Here is a 15,359-nt window from a genome sequence, read left to right as displayed (position 1 = left end):
CCAGCCTGGGTGACAGAGCGAGACTCCGTCTCAAAGAAAAAAAAAAAGAAGATATATATATATATATATATAGTACGTGTGTGTATGTGTGTGAGTGTATATATATGTATATTTGTGTGTGTGTGTGTGTATATATATATATATATATAAAACAGCTGGGATCAGCCCAATTTGGGGAAGTCCTCCCTGTCTCCCCCTGCCTCTGTGGCCTGAGAAGGTGGGCTGGAAGTGTCTAGGCACCCAAGGCTTTATTGGGGGGCCCTGGGTGTGGTCTGAGGAGGTGGGCCCCTAGAGGGAGAGGGTCCTGGCTAAGACTTTCCAGCATGTCCCCCAGCCTGGGTCCCAGAGCTCTGCTGGGACAGCGTGGATTAATATGGAAGGTAGTTTTAGCCATAGCTACGAAAATTCTAAACGCCAAACCCTTGATCCAGCCAGGCCACTTCTAAGCGTTTCTCTAGTCATCTGCTCATACAAGTGCGAAATGATGGTACCAGCTTGGCCTTCTTCATTGCAGCCTTCTTTGTAACAGCAGAACATCCCGTGAAAGGGAACTGTTAAGTACGTGACCCTATCTCCATGTGACAAATCCACACAGCCTTGAAAGGGCGGCATTCCCTGACCTATCCAGGTGGGGTGGGGGGTGAGGGCTGCAGATCTCTATATCATTATGTAAAACAATCTCAAAGACAGAGTTAAATTAAACAGCAGGTGCTGAGAGCGTGCTGGACACTCGTTCCAAACAGCAGCGTTACTGCCCCCTAGAGGACATTTTTTGAAATTTATGCGGCCACTGTCATTTCTGGTTGTCACAAGACTGGGGCTTCTGGCATTTGATAGATGGCAGGTCAGGGAAGCTAAATGCCCTGTAAGGTGTAGGACAGTCTGACACAATAGGGAATTTCCAACAACAAGAACACATCTCTCAATTTCCTTCTGTCTTTCTGGGCAATTACATACATGAGGAAATGTTTGCAATTCTCAGACCTGGAAGATGGTTCTGTTTTACCCCTATACCCACACCTTTTTTTTTTTTTTTTTAGACAGGGTCTCTCACTCTGTCGCTGGTTGGAGTGCAGTAGCACGATCACAGCTCACTACAGCCTCGACCTCCCCGGCTCAAGCGATCCTGCCACCTCAGCCTCCCGAGTAGCACACTCCTCTGCCTGACTAATTCGTTTGTATTTGTTGTAGAGACAGGGTTTCGCTATGCTGCCCAGGTTGTAACCATACTTCTTTTGAATACTTATATTCTGCTATGCATTGAGTTTTCCAGGAATAAAACCACTCTGCAGTTGTATGGAAAATTGGGTTTTGTCTTCAAGAACTTTACCGAAGGTTATTTGCCATTTCATTTTTTGTTTGGTTTGTTTTGTTTTTTTGAGATGGAGTTTTGCTCTTGTCGCCCAGGCTGGAGTGCAGTGGTACGATCTTGGCTCACTGTAACTTCTGCCTCCTGGGTTCAAGCAATTCTCCTGCCTCAGCCTCCCGAGTAGCTGGGATTACAGGCACCCACCACCACGCCTGTCTAATTTTTGTACTTTTAGTAGAGACAGCGTTTCGCCATGTTGGCCAGGCTGGTCTCAAACTCCCGACCTCAGGTGATCCGCTCACCTGGGCCTCCCAAAGTGCTAGGATTACAGGCATGAGCCACTGTGCCCAGCCTCATTCACCATTTCAAAATATCAGGTCCTGTCCCTGGTTGGTTGTCTAGTGGTTAGGAAAAGAGGGCCCGGCATGGTGGCTCACGCCTGTAATCTCAGCACTGTGGGAGGCCGAGGTGGGTGGATCACGAGGTCAGGAGATCGAGACCATCCTGGCTAACACGGTGAAACCCCGTCTCTACTAAAAATACAAAAAATTAGCCGGGTGTGGTGGCGGGTGCCTGTAGTCCCAGCTACTCGGGAGGCTGAAGCAGGAGATTGGTGTGAACTCAGGAGGCAGAGCTTGCAGTGAGCAGAGATCGCACCACTGCATTCCAGCCTGGGCAGGCAACAGAGCAAGACTCTGTCTCAAAAAAAAAAAGAAGAAGAAAGAAAAGAAGAGAAAAGAAAAAAGGAAGGAAGGAGAAAGAAGAAAGAAAGAAAGAGAAAAGAAAGAAAAAGAGAAAGAAAGAAAGAAATAAAAGAGATGGAAAGAAAAAATGGAAGCAAGAAAGAGAATGAAGGAAATAAAATAAAAGGCAAAGTATTGTGGTATGTGGTGATTACAAATACGGGATCAGGGCCAGACCTGGATTCATTTCAGCTGTGTGACCTCAGGTCACACAGGTTGCCTAATTTCCCTTAGGGGCCTTTTTTTTTTGGTGCCAGGCTGAAGTGCAGTGGCACAATCTCGTCTCACCGCAACCTCCGCCTCCCGGGTTTAAGCAATTCTCCTGCCTCAGCCTCCCGAGTACACGCCCAGCTAATTTTGTATTTTTAGTAGAGACAGGGTTTCCTCATGTTGGTCAGGCTGGTCTCAAACTCCCGACCTCAGGTAATCTGCCTGCCTCGGCCTCCCAAAGTGCTGGGATTACAGGTGTGAGCCACCGTGCCTGGCCTTTTTTTTATTTTTATTTTTAAGACGGGACCTCACTGTTGCTCAGGCTGGAGTGCAGTGGTGTGATCATAGCTCACTGCAGCATTGAATCCCTGAGCTCAAGTGATCCTAGTGCTTCACCTTCTCAAGTAGCTGGGACTACAGGAGCGTGCCACCTCGCCTGGCTAATACATATATATGTGTATATATATGTATATATATGTGTATATATGTGTATATATGTGTATATATGTGTATATATGTATATATATGTATATATATGTATATATATGTATATATATGTATATATATATGTATATATATATATATTTTTTTTTGAGTCAGGGTCTCTCACTCTGTTGCCCAGGCTGGAGTGCCGTGGCACAATCACAGCTCGCTGCAGCCTCGACGTCCTGGATTAAAGCGATCCTCCCACCTCAGCTTCCTCCCCCTCTCCCCCCACCAGTAGCTGGGACCACAGTCACGCACCACCACGCCCAGCTAATTTTTGTTTATTTTTTATAGAGAAGGGGTGTCAGTATGTTGCCCACGATGGTCTCAAACTCCTGGGCTCATGTGATCCTCCTGCGTCCACCTCCCAAAGTGTCAGGATTACACCACAGGGCCCAGCCTTAGTCATTTCACTGTAAGATGGGAATAATAATTGTACTACCTCAAAGGATTGTGTTACAGATTAAAGAGCATAATACAGAACCTGGCACAATATAAATCTCAATAAACAGTAACAGGACCTACCTTTTAAAAACACTGAAATGAAGTATGCCAGCTATCATCCTAGCAGAAGAGATTGAATTAAAGTCCCCTTATATGTATTTGAGTACAGATTTCTCTGCTAATTCAGAGAATTAGGGGACCTTGTCTCCATCCTGGGTCTCAGTTTCTTCATCTTTAAAATGGAAAACTGGGTGTGGTGGCTCACGCCTATAATCCCAGCACTTTGGGAGCCCAACGTGGGCAGATCACCTGAGGCCAGGAGTTCGAGACCAGCCTGATCAACATGGTGAAACCCCATCTCTACTAAAAATGCAAAAATTAGCTGGGCGTGGTGGCACACACCTGTAATCCCAGCTACTTGGGAGGCTGAGGCACAAGAATCGCTTGAACCTGAGAGGCAGAGGTTGCAGTGAGCTGAAATCACACCACTGCACTCCAACCTGGGCAACAGAGCGATTCTCTGTCTCAAAAATAAATAAATAACCAAATTAAAATAAAAAATAAAATAAAATTGAAAGGATAGTACTCCTGGCCCCACTTCCTTCCTAGGGCTGCCAAGGTCTAAGCTGAGAGATGAGGGGTGTGGCAACAGTGCATGACAGGGAAAGCTGGCCTGGGGCGGACCGCTCCTTCTCCCTTCCTGTCCTCCGTGCAGCTGACTTCTCTCTGCCCTTCTCTGGGTTCTGGAGATGACTCTGACCCAACCTCTCTGAGCTCTCTGAGTGGGGCAGCTTCCTAACCTAGGCCCTGGCCTATTGCTTCAGAGACAGGTCCCCACCGGGTTAACAAGAGGAACCCCTTTGATGTCCTAAAAAGAATTCCTCCTGTTTTTAATGTGCCAGTTTACAAGATCTCTTCACATCCATCATCCCGTTTGAACCTCACATGACTGTGTGGAGGGCGAGCGGGGGTTATTGTGTACACATTTTACAGATGAGGAAACCGAGTCTTGGAGTTGAGTAATCCATTCAAGTCAGTTGGAGCAGATATCTCCTGACTCACAGGGGGCCCACCTGGAGAAAGGCCAGGGGCACTCAGGTGGGCTGGGAGGGCTGGGAGGGCTGGGAGGGAGGATCAGGGCTGTGAGCTGAGCTGGCATCGGCATCCAGTGGAGCTGGTGAGGTGGGCAAAACTCTGGGCTCTGATTGATTTGCACTCAGACACCAACACCACTGCATCCTAGCTAATGACTGGATAAGACTTTAGCATCTCATATGCCTGTGAATGGAGATCATTCTCTGGAGTGTTACAGGAACTCTGCATTTGAAACACAGGCCTGATTCTTGCCATCTCTACTCCTGCTCCCAGCTCTCACAGTCAGAGTCAACAGTGCCCGCCTGTCCTTCCACTGCCACCACCCAAACTGTCTACCTGCTGCCCTTGACAACAGATAGGATCCAACTCCTAGAGTCCCCAAGAAATTCAGGGACCACTCAGAGGTGAAACAACCCCAACCATTCTCAACCTTGGCAAAAGGAACAGGGTGGTGAAGGGTACTCCCCATGCCCATAGGGACACAGGACACTGACCAGACCACCAAGTGGGGCCTGGCCCCCCGTGGGCCTTCCTGACCCGGTAGCCACCCCTCCCAGGGGAAGGACACATTGTTCTCAGATGTGGGCCCAGGGGCTGTGTCATGGAGGAGCTGGGAAGGGTTTAGAGGACCTGGGTTTCTGTCTTTGTTTTTTTTTTTTTTCTTTCCACTCTAGTAAAATCAAATTTTATATCATTGATTTTGTAAAGTTTAATTGGAAAATGAATTTCTTTGTGTTGAATAAGTGCAATTTGCTGGTCAAAATTCATTCAAACATAGGAGTGAGAGAGGAGGAAGTGACTGTTTATTGAGGAACTGTGATGTGCCAGGCACTCCACAAGATGTTTTGCTCATTCAGGCCTCCTGAGCACCCTGGGAGACAGGCATTCCAATGAGCCCATTTCACAGATGAAGGCATTTAGGGTCAAAACAATAAGCCAAAGTCACCCAGCTGGCAGGAGGCCACGCTGGAATCCAAGCTCAGCGGACAGTGAAGAGGCCCGTTTGCTCTGCTCCCAGCCTGTCTGCTAGGCTTGCAGAAAAGCACTGACTCTTGTCCTCTGGCACCTGCCACCTGCCTGTCTGGGGTGGGAAAGGCGAGAGGACAAGGGTGCTGCTTTTTGTTATAATTTGATTAAAATGCATTTGTGGCCGGGCGCGGTGGCTCATGCCTGTGATCCCAGCACTTTGGGAGGCTGAGGCAGGCGGATCGCTTGAGCTCAAGAGTTTGAGACCTGCCTGGGCAACATAGTGAAACCCTGTCTCTACCAAAAATACAAAAAAGTAGCCAGGCGTGTTGGTGTGTACCTGTGGTCCCAGCTACTTAGGAAGCTGAGGCAGGGGGATCGCTTGAACCTGGAAGGTGGAGGTTGCAGTGAGCTGAGATCGCGCCACTGCACTCCAGCCTGGGTGAGCGAGACCGTGTCTCAAAAAAAAAAAAAAAAAGTATTTGCATATGACACTTTGTTAAAACAGTGCCATGGCTCACGCTTGTAATCCCAGCATTTTAGGAGGATCACTTGAGCCCAGGAGTTCGAGACCAGCTTGGGCAATACAACCAGACCCCGTCTCTACCAAAAAATAAAATAAAATTAGTCGGACACGGTGGTGTGCACCTGTAGTCCCAGCTACTCCGGGGACTTAAGTGGGAGGATCAATTGAGCTCAGGAGTTCAAGGCTGCAGTGAGCCATGATCATACCATTGTACTCCAGCTTAGGTGACAGAGTAAGACCCTGTGTCTAAAAAGCAAACAAACAAAAAACAAACAGTTATTGAGTGAAAAACAAAACAGGGAAGTGGCTTATCCACTGTCACTGGGCAAGTTCACGGCTTATGCTGGGATGGGAACATGAGTCTCCTGACTGTGGTCAGTACTTCTGTTCCCAAATACCCTGCCACAGCCTCTAGCCTGGGCACTGGCCTGTTCCTGCTTCTCCTCCCTCATTACCCCCCCATAGCCCAGTAACCCCCCACCCCTAGCTCTGGTTTCCCTTTCTGCCTAAAGGGAGACGCTCTGTCCTGATATGGAGCATTCCCCACAGGACCCCCAGCCCTACCACCCATGAGTTGGAATAGTTCCGAAAGGACATAGCCTGTCTGCTCCTGCTATCTCTGCCTGCTGTGTGGGGAGCTGGTCCAGAATGATGGAGCCCCTGGGGAGCAAGGGGTCGTGTCCGGCTTGGGAGGGCTTCTGGAGACCTGGCCCGAGTCCCAGATCCTTCTTGAACTAGAAAAATGCCTGCTGTTTTTAGTGCATTCTTAGTTGACAAAGCATTTTCTTACCTCTAATCCCATTGGATCTTTATAATGAAGAAGGAATTCCCTGTCAATCTGCGTTGTATTTTATTTAATTAATTTATTTATTTGTTTTGAGACAGAGTCTCGCTCTGTTGCCCAGGCTGGAGTGTGGTGGCATGATCTCGCCTCACTGCAACCTCCGCCTCCTGGTTCAAGCAATTCTAGTGCCTCAGCCTCTCAAGTAGCTGGGATTATAGGGGTGTGCCACCACACCTGGCTAATTTTTAAAAAAAATTTACTTATTTATTTTGAGACGGAATCTTGCTCTGTCGCCCAGACTAGAGTACAGTGGCATGATCTCAGCTCACTGTAACCTCCATCTCCTGGGTTCAACTGATTCTCTCACCTCAGCCTCCCGAGTAGCTGGGATTACAGGCGCCCGCCACCATGCCCGGCTAATTTTTGTATTTTTAGTAGAGATGAGGTTTCACCATGTTAGCCAGGCTGCTATCGAACTCCTGACCTCAAGTGATCTGGCTGCCTCAGCCCCCCTGCATTGCATTTTAAATCTGAGAGACAGAGGCTGAGAGTGGCCTGTGTCTAGCACCAGGACAGGCAACACAGTTTGGAGGTCCAGTGCAAATGAAAATGTGGGTCTCCTTGTTCAAAAGTATTAGGACTCTGGCCAGGTGCGATGGCTCACGCCTGTAATCTCAGCACTTTGGGAGGCGGAGGTGGATGGATCACCTGAGATCAGGAGTTTGAGACCAGCCTGGCCAATGTGGTGAAAGCCCGTCTCTACTAAAAATACAAAAATTAGCTGGGCATGGTGGCAGGTGCCTGTAATCTCAGCTACTCAGGAGGCTGAGGCAGGAGAAGCACTTGAACCCAGGAGGCGGAGGTTGCAGTGAACCGAGATCACGCCATTGCACTCCAGCCTGGGTGACATATAAGGTCCAGCCCTACGGGGCTTAGCAGGTGTTCTCCCCGTGTGCGGAGATGAGAGATCATAAGAAATAAAGACACAAGACAAAGAGATAAAGAGAAAACAGCTGGACCCTGGGGACCACTACCACCAAGACACGGAGACCGGTAGTGGCCCCGAATGGCTGGGGGCACTGACATCTATTGCATACAAGACAAGGGGGGCAGGGTAAGGAGGGTGAGTCGTCCAAGTGATTGATAAGGTCAAGCAAGTCAAGTGATCATGGGATAGGGGGCCCTTCCCTTTTAGGTAGCCAAAGCAGAGAGGGAAGGCAGCATATGTCAGCGTTTTCTTCTATGCATGTATCAAAAAGATCAAAGACTTTAAGACTTTCACTATTTCTTCTACCACTATCTACTACGAACTTCAAAGAGGAATCCAGGAGTATGGGAGGAACATGAAAGTGGACAAGGAGCGTGACCACTGAAGCACAGCACCACAGAAAGGGGTTTAGGCCTCGGGATGACTGCGGGCAGGCCTGGATAATATCCAGCCTCCCACAAGAAGCTGGCAGAGCAGAGTGTTTCCTGACTCCTCGAAGGAAAGGAGACTCCCTTTCACGGTCTGCTAAGTGACGGGTGCCTTCCCAGGCACTGGCGTTACCGCTTGACCAAGGAGCCCTCAAGCGGCCCTTATGAGGGCGTGACAGAGGGCTCACCTCTTGCCTTCTTGGTCACTTCTCATAATGTCCCTTCAGCACCTGACCCTATACCCTCCGGTTATTCCTTGGTTATATTAGTAATACAACAAAGAGTCATATTAAAAGCTAATAATTAATAATGTCTATACTAATGATTGATAATGCCCATGACCATCTCTATATCTAATTTGTATTATAACTATTCTTATTCTAACTATTTTCTTTATTATACTGAAACAGTCTGTGCCTTCAGTCTCTTGCCTCGGCACCTGGGTAATCCTCCGCCCACAGTTACAAGAGCGAAACTCTGTCTTAAAAAAAAAATTAAGAATTTCAAGACAGGACAGCAGAGCTTTAAATTTTTTTTTTTCCTAGAGGCAGAGTCTTGCTCTCTTGCCCAGGCTGGGGTGCATTGTTGCAATCACATATCACTGCAGCCTTGAGCTCCCGGGCTCAAGTGGTCATCCTGCTTTGGCCTCCCAAAGTCCTGGGATTACAGGCATGAGCCACTGCACCCGGCCTGTAGAGCTTTAAACAAAGCACAGGCTGCTTCTGAGCACAGGGCCCTCGTCACATGGCTATGAAGCCAGCCCTGCCTGGACCCAGAACCCTGGTGTGGGCACTTTATAGCTTATAAGCCCTCCAGTCAAGAGGCCTCAGCCTGAGCCTCCCTGAGCCTCAGTTTCCTCTCCTGTAATCTGTGAAAGCACTGAGCACTAATCTCCCTTCCGGGCTAGCTTTCTGCAACAGCTTAAAGCTCCCATCCCAAGATCTCTCCAAGAATCCTCTTACCAAGTCCCTGCTCCCAGCCTGGCTCCCTGGTCCCCATCCCTCTCCCCTCTCACACCCTTTCAAAGCCCAGAAAGGACAGGTGACCGAGTGACTGTCTCTGGGCTCATACAGTGGGGTGGTCTCCTGTGACAGGCTAGGGCTTCAGGGTATGGCTTAGCCTATCCCTCACACTTCCTTGGGGCCTCTTGGGGCAGACAGCCCGGGTGGGGCCCAGCAGGCACACTAGTCAGGTGCCTGATGATGAGGGCAGGCGCCTGGAACTGGGTCAACAATCGCTCACACGGAGGTGACTCAGGCAGCAAGGGGAAAAAGAGGTGGGGGTGGGGAGGTGGCTGTTTCTGTGCCCTCACTTGAGCCTCAGCTTTTAGGGTTGCCAGATTTATTTTTATTTTTATTTTTGAGAGTCTCACTCTGTCTCCCAGGCTGGAGTGCAGTGGCGCAATCTTGGCTCACTGCAACCTCCGCCTCCCAGGTTCAAGCAATTCTCGTGCCTCAGCCTCCCAAGTAGCTGGGATTACAGATGTGCACCACCACCCCTGGCTAATTTTTGTATTTTTAGTAGAGATGGGGTTTCACCATGTTGGCCAGCCTTGTTTTGAACTCCCAACCTCAGGTGATCCACCCACCTCAGCCTCCCAAAGTGCTGGGATTATAGGCGTGAGCCACCATGCCTGGCAGCCTGCAAATTTTTAAATTTAAAAAAAATTTTTTTTTTTTTAGTGATGGGGTCTCCATATGTTGCCCAGGCTGGTCTCAAACTCCTAGGCTCAAGTGATCCTTTCACCTTGGCCTTGGCCTCTTAAAGTGCTGGGATTACAGGCGTGACCCACTGTGCCTGCCTGCTGGTATGTAACTTGTTGTTTGTTTTTTTTTTTTTAGACAAAGTCTCACTTGCCCTGGCTCAAGTGCAGTGGTGCCATCTTGGCTCACTGCAGTCTCCGCCTCCCAGGTTCAAGTGATTCTCCTCCCTCAGCCTCCTGAGTAGCTGGGATTACAGGCATGTGCCACCATGCCCAGCTAATTTTTGTATTTTTAGTAGAGACAGGGTTTCACCATGCTGGCCAGGCTGGTCTTGAACTCCTAACCTTGAGTGATCTACCCACCTCTGCCTCCCAAAGTGCTGGATTACAGGCCAATAGGCCTGGCCCCCTGTAACTTTTTTTTTTTTTTTTAATTTTTGAGACGGAGTCTTGCTCTGTCGCCCAGGCTGGAGTGCAGTGGTGCCATCTCGGCTCACTGCAAGCTCCGCCTCCCGGGTTCACACCATTCTCCTGCCTCAGCCTCCCGAGTAGCTGGGACTACAGGCGCCCACCACCATGCCTGGCTAATTTTTTTGATTTTTAGTAGAGATGGAGTTTCACCGTGTTAGCCAGGATGGTCTCCATTTCCTGACCTCGTGATCCACCCACCTCAGCCTCCCAAAGTGCTGGGATTACAGGCGTGAGCCACCACGCCCAGCCCCTGTAACTTCTTAAGCAAAGGAAAAAAAAAAAAAAAGCAGAAGCCACAAAGGAAAAGATTGACCAACATATTTCAGATGACATAACAACAACACAAAAGACAAATGATAGATTGGGAGGAAGCATCTGAAACATACAAAATACCCAGAATATATAAACAGCTCCTACAGTTCAACAAGAAAGAAAATACTGCAAAAACAATCAGCAAATAATACTGTGATGGTAGAACAATGTATCTACTTGGATGGCGCTCCTGGATTAGATTAACATTTAAATCAGTGAACTTTGGTTAAAGCAAATTGCTCTCCATTGTAGGGAGACCCCCTGAAACTATTGCTACGGAATAAAAGATGAAATGCTCCTGATTATTGTAAATACGAAATTGCATGCAGGATTGTGTAAAGACAATGCCAGGTTGGACTGCCAGTATAAGCCAACAGCTCGTGATGTGCTTCCCCCTGAAGAGAGCCTATGAACAGACGTGCAGTCAGGGAGGTTTCACATCACCAAGATTCCTATCCCAGAAAAGCAGATGTTCATAGCCCTGGGAATGGAATGTGACCCTTGTGGAAAGCCTATAAACGAATGCATGGGGGGCACCTGTCCATATGGATAAGACAGGGCTATAAACGCCCTCATCTTGCCATGGCTCTTCTAGGCCTCTTTAAGGTTAAGGCATACTCCCTTCTGATAATTTCTGGTCTAACTGGTTATCTAGCTTCACGTCCTGTTTCTATGGATTGTTTGTAACCAGCTTTTGCTGCAACTCTTACTGCTGATTAATATCTCGCTAATCATAGGTTATGGAAAGACTGTGTTTCTGTTTTAAGGCTCTGTTAGAAATTACTGATGCACACACTATATTGTAAATTCTTATCTCTGTATATTGTACTTCTGCATACAGATGTTATGTTAAAGAATTACTTCATCCCCATGTGACCATCTCACCTCATAATCAAACGACCCTAAATCCCTCACTAACCTACCCTCGCCCTCACTAAACTTAATAATAAATGCTGGTATATCCAGTGCATTGGCAGCATCGCAGGACCAGAAGGCGGTGACCCCCTTGGACCCAGCTTTCACTATCTTGTGTGTGTCTATTATTTCTCGACCTGCCGATCCACCTGGGAACAAAGAGAGAGCCCCATTGCCTTGTGGGCTGCTGGCCAGATCCCACGATACTCCATAATGTGGATGGACCTGAATAAAACAGAAAGATGGGCCTTGCCGAACTAGAGGGAATTCTCCTACAGGCTACCCTCAGACTTAACCATCAGCTCTCCTGGGTCGCCAGCCCACCAGCTCACACTAAAGGCTTAGGATGGTTATGATAAGAAAGACAGATGATAACAGAAGTTAACCATGGATGAGGCTGAAGAGAAATTGAAACCCTCATACATCGCTGGTGGGAATGTAAAATAGTGCAGCTGCTTTGGAAAACAGGCTGGTAGTTACACAAAAGGCTAAACAGAATTATTATATATTCCACTAATTCCACTCCTAGGTATATACCCAAGAGAAATGAAAAGATGTCCACACAAAAACTTGTATGGGCCGGGCGTGGTGGCTCACTCCTGTAATCCCAGCCCTTTGGGAGGCTGAAGTGGGAGGATCCCTGGAGTTCAGGAGTTTGAGACTAGCTGACCAACATGGCAAGACCCTGTCTCTACAAAACCCACACAAAAATTAGCTGGACATGGTGATAAGCACCTGTAGTCCCAGCTACTTGGGAGGCGGAGGTGGGAGGATTACTTGAGCCCAGGAGGCAGAGGTTGCAGTGAGCAGAGATGACATCACTGCACTCCAACCTGGGTAACAGAGCAATACCCTGTCTCAAAAAAAAAAAAAAAAATGCTGGGGGGATGATGAAGATAGGCACAGTGGCTCAAGCCTGTAATCTGTAATCTCAGCATTTTGAGAGGCTGAGGCAGCAGGATCACTTGAGGCCAGCAGCTTGAGACCAGACTAGGCAACATATTAAGACAAAAAAATACAAAATATAGCTGGGAGTGGTGGCATGTGTCTGTATTCCCAGCTACTCAGGAGGCTGAGGTGGGAGGGTCTGAGGCTGCAGTACAAGGTGGCACCACTCTAATCTAGCTTGGGCGGCAGAGGAAGGCTCTGTCTCAAAAACAAAGAAACAAACAAAAATGGGCCACGCGTGGTGGCTCACGCCTGTAATCCCAGCAGTCTGGGAGATTGAGGTGGGTGGATCACTTGAGGTCAGGAGTTCGAGACCAGCCTGGTCAACATGGCAGAACCCTGTCTCTACTAAAATACAAAAATTAGCTGGGCATCATGGCACATGCTTGTAATCCCAGCTATCCGGGAGGCTGAGACAGGAGAATTGCTTGAACCCAGGAGGCAGAGGTTGCAGTGAGCCAAGATCGTGCCACTGCACTCCAGCTTGAGTGTTGGAGTGAGACTCTGTCTCAAACAAATGAAAAGAAACAAACAAAAAAGAAATGAGATACTGATACCTGCTATGTGATAAGCTTTGAAAACATTATGCTAAGTGAAAGAAGCCAGCTGCAGATCACATATTATAAAATTTCATTTATATGGAATATCCAAATCTATAGAGGTAGAAAGTAGATCAGTGGTTGCCTAGGGTTAGGGAGGGTGACTGCTAAAGGACACAAGGCTGCCTTCTGTGGTGATAAAAATGGTCTTAAACTGATTGTAATGATGCTGCATAACTCTCTTAAGACACTAAAAACCATTGAGTTGTACACTTTAATTTTTTTGTGTTGGGGGGGTGGGGATGGAGTCTCGCTCTGTTGTCCAGGCTGGAATGCAGTGGCACGATCTCGGCTTACTGCAACCTCTGCATCCCGGGTTCAAGCGATTCTCCTGCCTCGGCCTCCTGAGTAGGGAATTACAGACCTCGTTATCATGGCACCTTACCCTTCTGATGTTAAAAAAAAAAAAAAAAAGAGAGCGAGAGAGAGAGAGAGAAACATTTGTGAAGTAGGTTGTTGAGTCTCAGCACTATTGACCTTTTGGGCAGGATACTTCTTTGTTGTGGGGGATTGTTCTGTGTGTCGTGTGATGTTTAGTGGGATTGCTGGCCCTTACCTACCAGATGCCAGTGTCCCTCCACCCTGAGTTGTGACAACCCAGATTGTCTCCAGACACTCCTAAATGTCCCTGGCCGGCAAAATTGCCACTGCTCAAGAATCACGGCTTTGACGATTAGACTTTGTGATATTTGTTTCAGTCTGTTTAGGTTTTTTTTCTTCTACCTGTATTTTTTTCTGGTTCTGGGTGGTTGTAATTAGTAGGTTATTGATCGATTCACCTAACATTTCATGAAAGTTTCATGTGTGTGTGTGTCTCAATAGAAGCATAAATTATACTCCCTAGTCTCAAGATACACAGAAAGGAAAATAAGCACAAATGTGTCACCAGGGCACAGACTAGTACTAGGTCCTCAGCAGGCCAGGTGTCTTATCTGCTGTCTGGGTCTGCTCTAGCTCCAGGCTTAGAACCCCTGCCACACGACTCCACAGCTCGGTTGGCACCCTTTCCCTCCTCCGACTTCTGCTGCCTCGAGCTTGGTTAGCCATCCCCCTGCCCCTGCCTCATCCTCAGCTCCAGTTCCTTGCTCAGGCTGCAGCAGTCTCCATCCCCTGTGCAGACACTGCCGTTCCTCCACGGCCCAGTATCAGGCTTTCCCTGGGCCTCTCCTCTCTCCTGGCCCATCTCCCATCACCCATCTCTGCCTGGCCCAGGCCCTTTGGCACCAAGCAGGCTGACTCTTGTCACTGGCTAATCTGTTCTGTGGTACATTTTCTCTCCTCACCCTCCCATATCAATTCCTCGAAGGCAGGGCCGATCTGGAGACTAGGAAGCCACTTCTCTTTCGACAGCCCCCACCACAGCCCAGCCCGTGCCAGGCACCCAGCAGCTCCTGAAGCCCACTGGCATTGAACATGGCATTCAATCCCTGCCAAGCCTGCCCTTCCCATCTGGTTTCCCAGGGCTCTTCCCAACACCTCCTCCTCCACCTGCCAGTTAAAATCTTCCCAGACTCAGCTCAAGGAGATGCTCCTAAGGTGGAATGAAATCTCTTCTTCCCCACCTGGAGACAATCTACTTCCTCTCCCTACACCTGGCAACTGGCGCACAACCTTGTATCTTAAATTAGATTCAGCCTGAGACAGTCTCCCACCAATCCCTGCTCCCTGTCCTGCTGAGCACCTTGAGGAAAGGGCTTTGGGGCTGTTTATCTTTGTCCTGGAAACCATCCTTCAACTCACTCTGGGGCCTGCCTAGCATGTCATCCGAGTTTGGAGAATAGGGCAGAATAGGGCAGGACAGGACAGGACAAGACAGGGCAGGATAGGATAGGAGCGAGCCAGCCCAGTAGCTCACACTTGTAATCCCAGCGCCTTGGGGGGCTGCGGTAGGAGAATCGCTTTGGGAGCAGGAGTTGCAGGCCGCAGTGAGCTATGATCAGCTTGGGCGACTGAGCGAGACCCCGTCTCTAAAACAAACACACAAGCCCGGGCGCGGTGGCTCATGCCTGTAATCTTAGCACTTTGGGAGGCCGAGGTGGGCGGATCACGAGGTCAAGAAATCGAGACCATCCTGGCCAACATGGTGAAACCCCGTCTCTACTAAAAATACAAAAATTAGCTGGGCGTGGTGGTGCGCGCCTGTAGTCCCAGCTACTCGGGAGGCTGAGGCAGGAGAATCGCTTGAACCCGGGAGGCAGAGGTTGCAGTGAGCCGAGATCGTGCCACTGCACTCCAGCCTGGCGACAGAGTGAGACTCCGTCTCAGAACAAACAAACAAACAAAATGATAGAAAGGGGAGCACAAATATTCCCAATTCATAACACTCCCTCGCACTGTCAATGCCCCAGACACGCGCTATCATCTCTAGCAAACTCCCCCAGGCGCCTGCAGGATGGGTTAAGGAAGGCGACGAGCACCAGCTGCCCTGCTGAG

The sequence above is a fragment of the Pan paniscus genome, chromosome 19 (genome assembly GCF_029289425.2).
Source record: "Pan paniscus chromosome 19, NHGRI_mPanPan1-v2.0_pri, whole genome shotgun sequence".
NCBI lineage: Eukaryota > Metazoa > Chordata > Mammalia > Primates > Hominidae > Pan > Pan paniscus.
Note: the sequence above shows the minus strand (reverse complement) of the source record.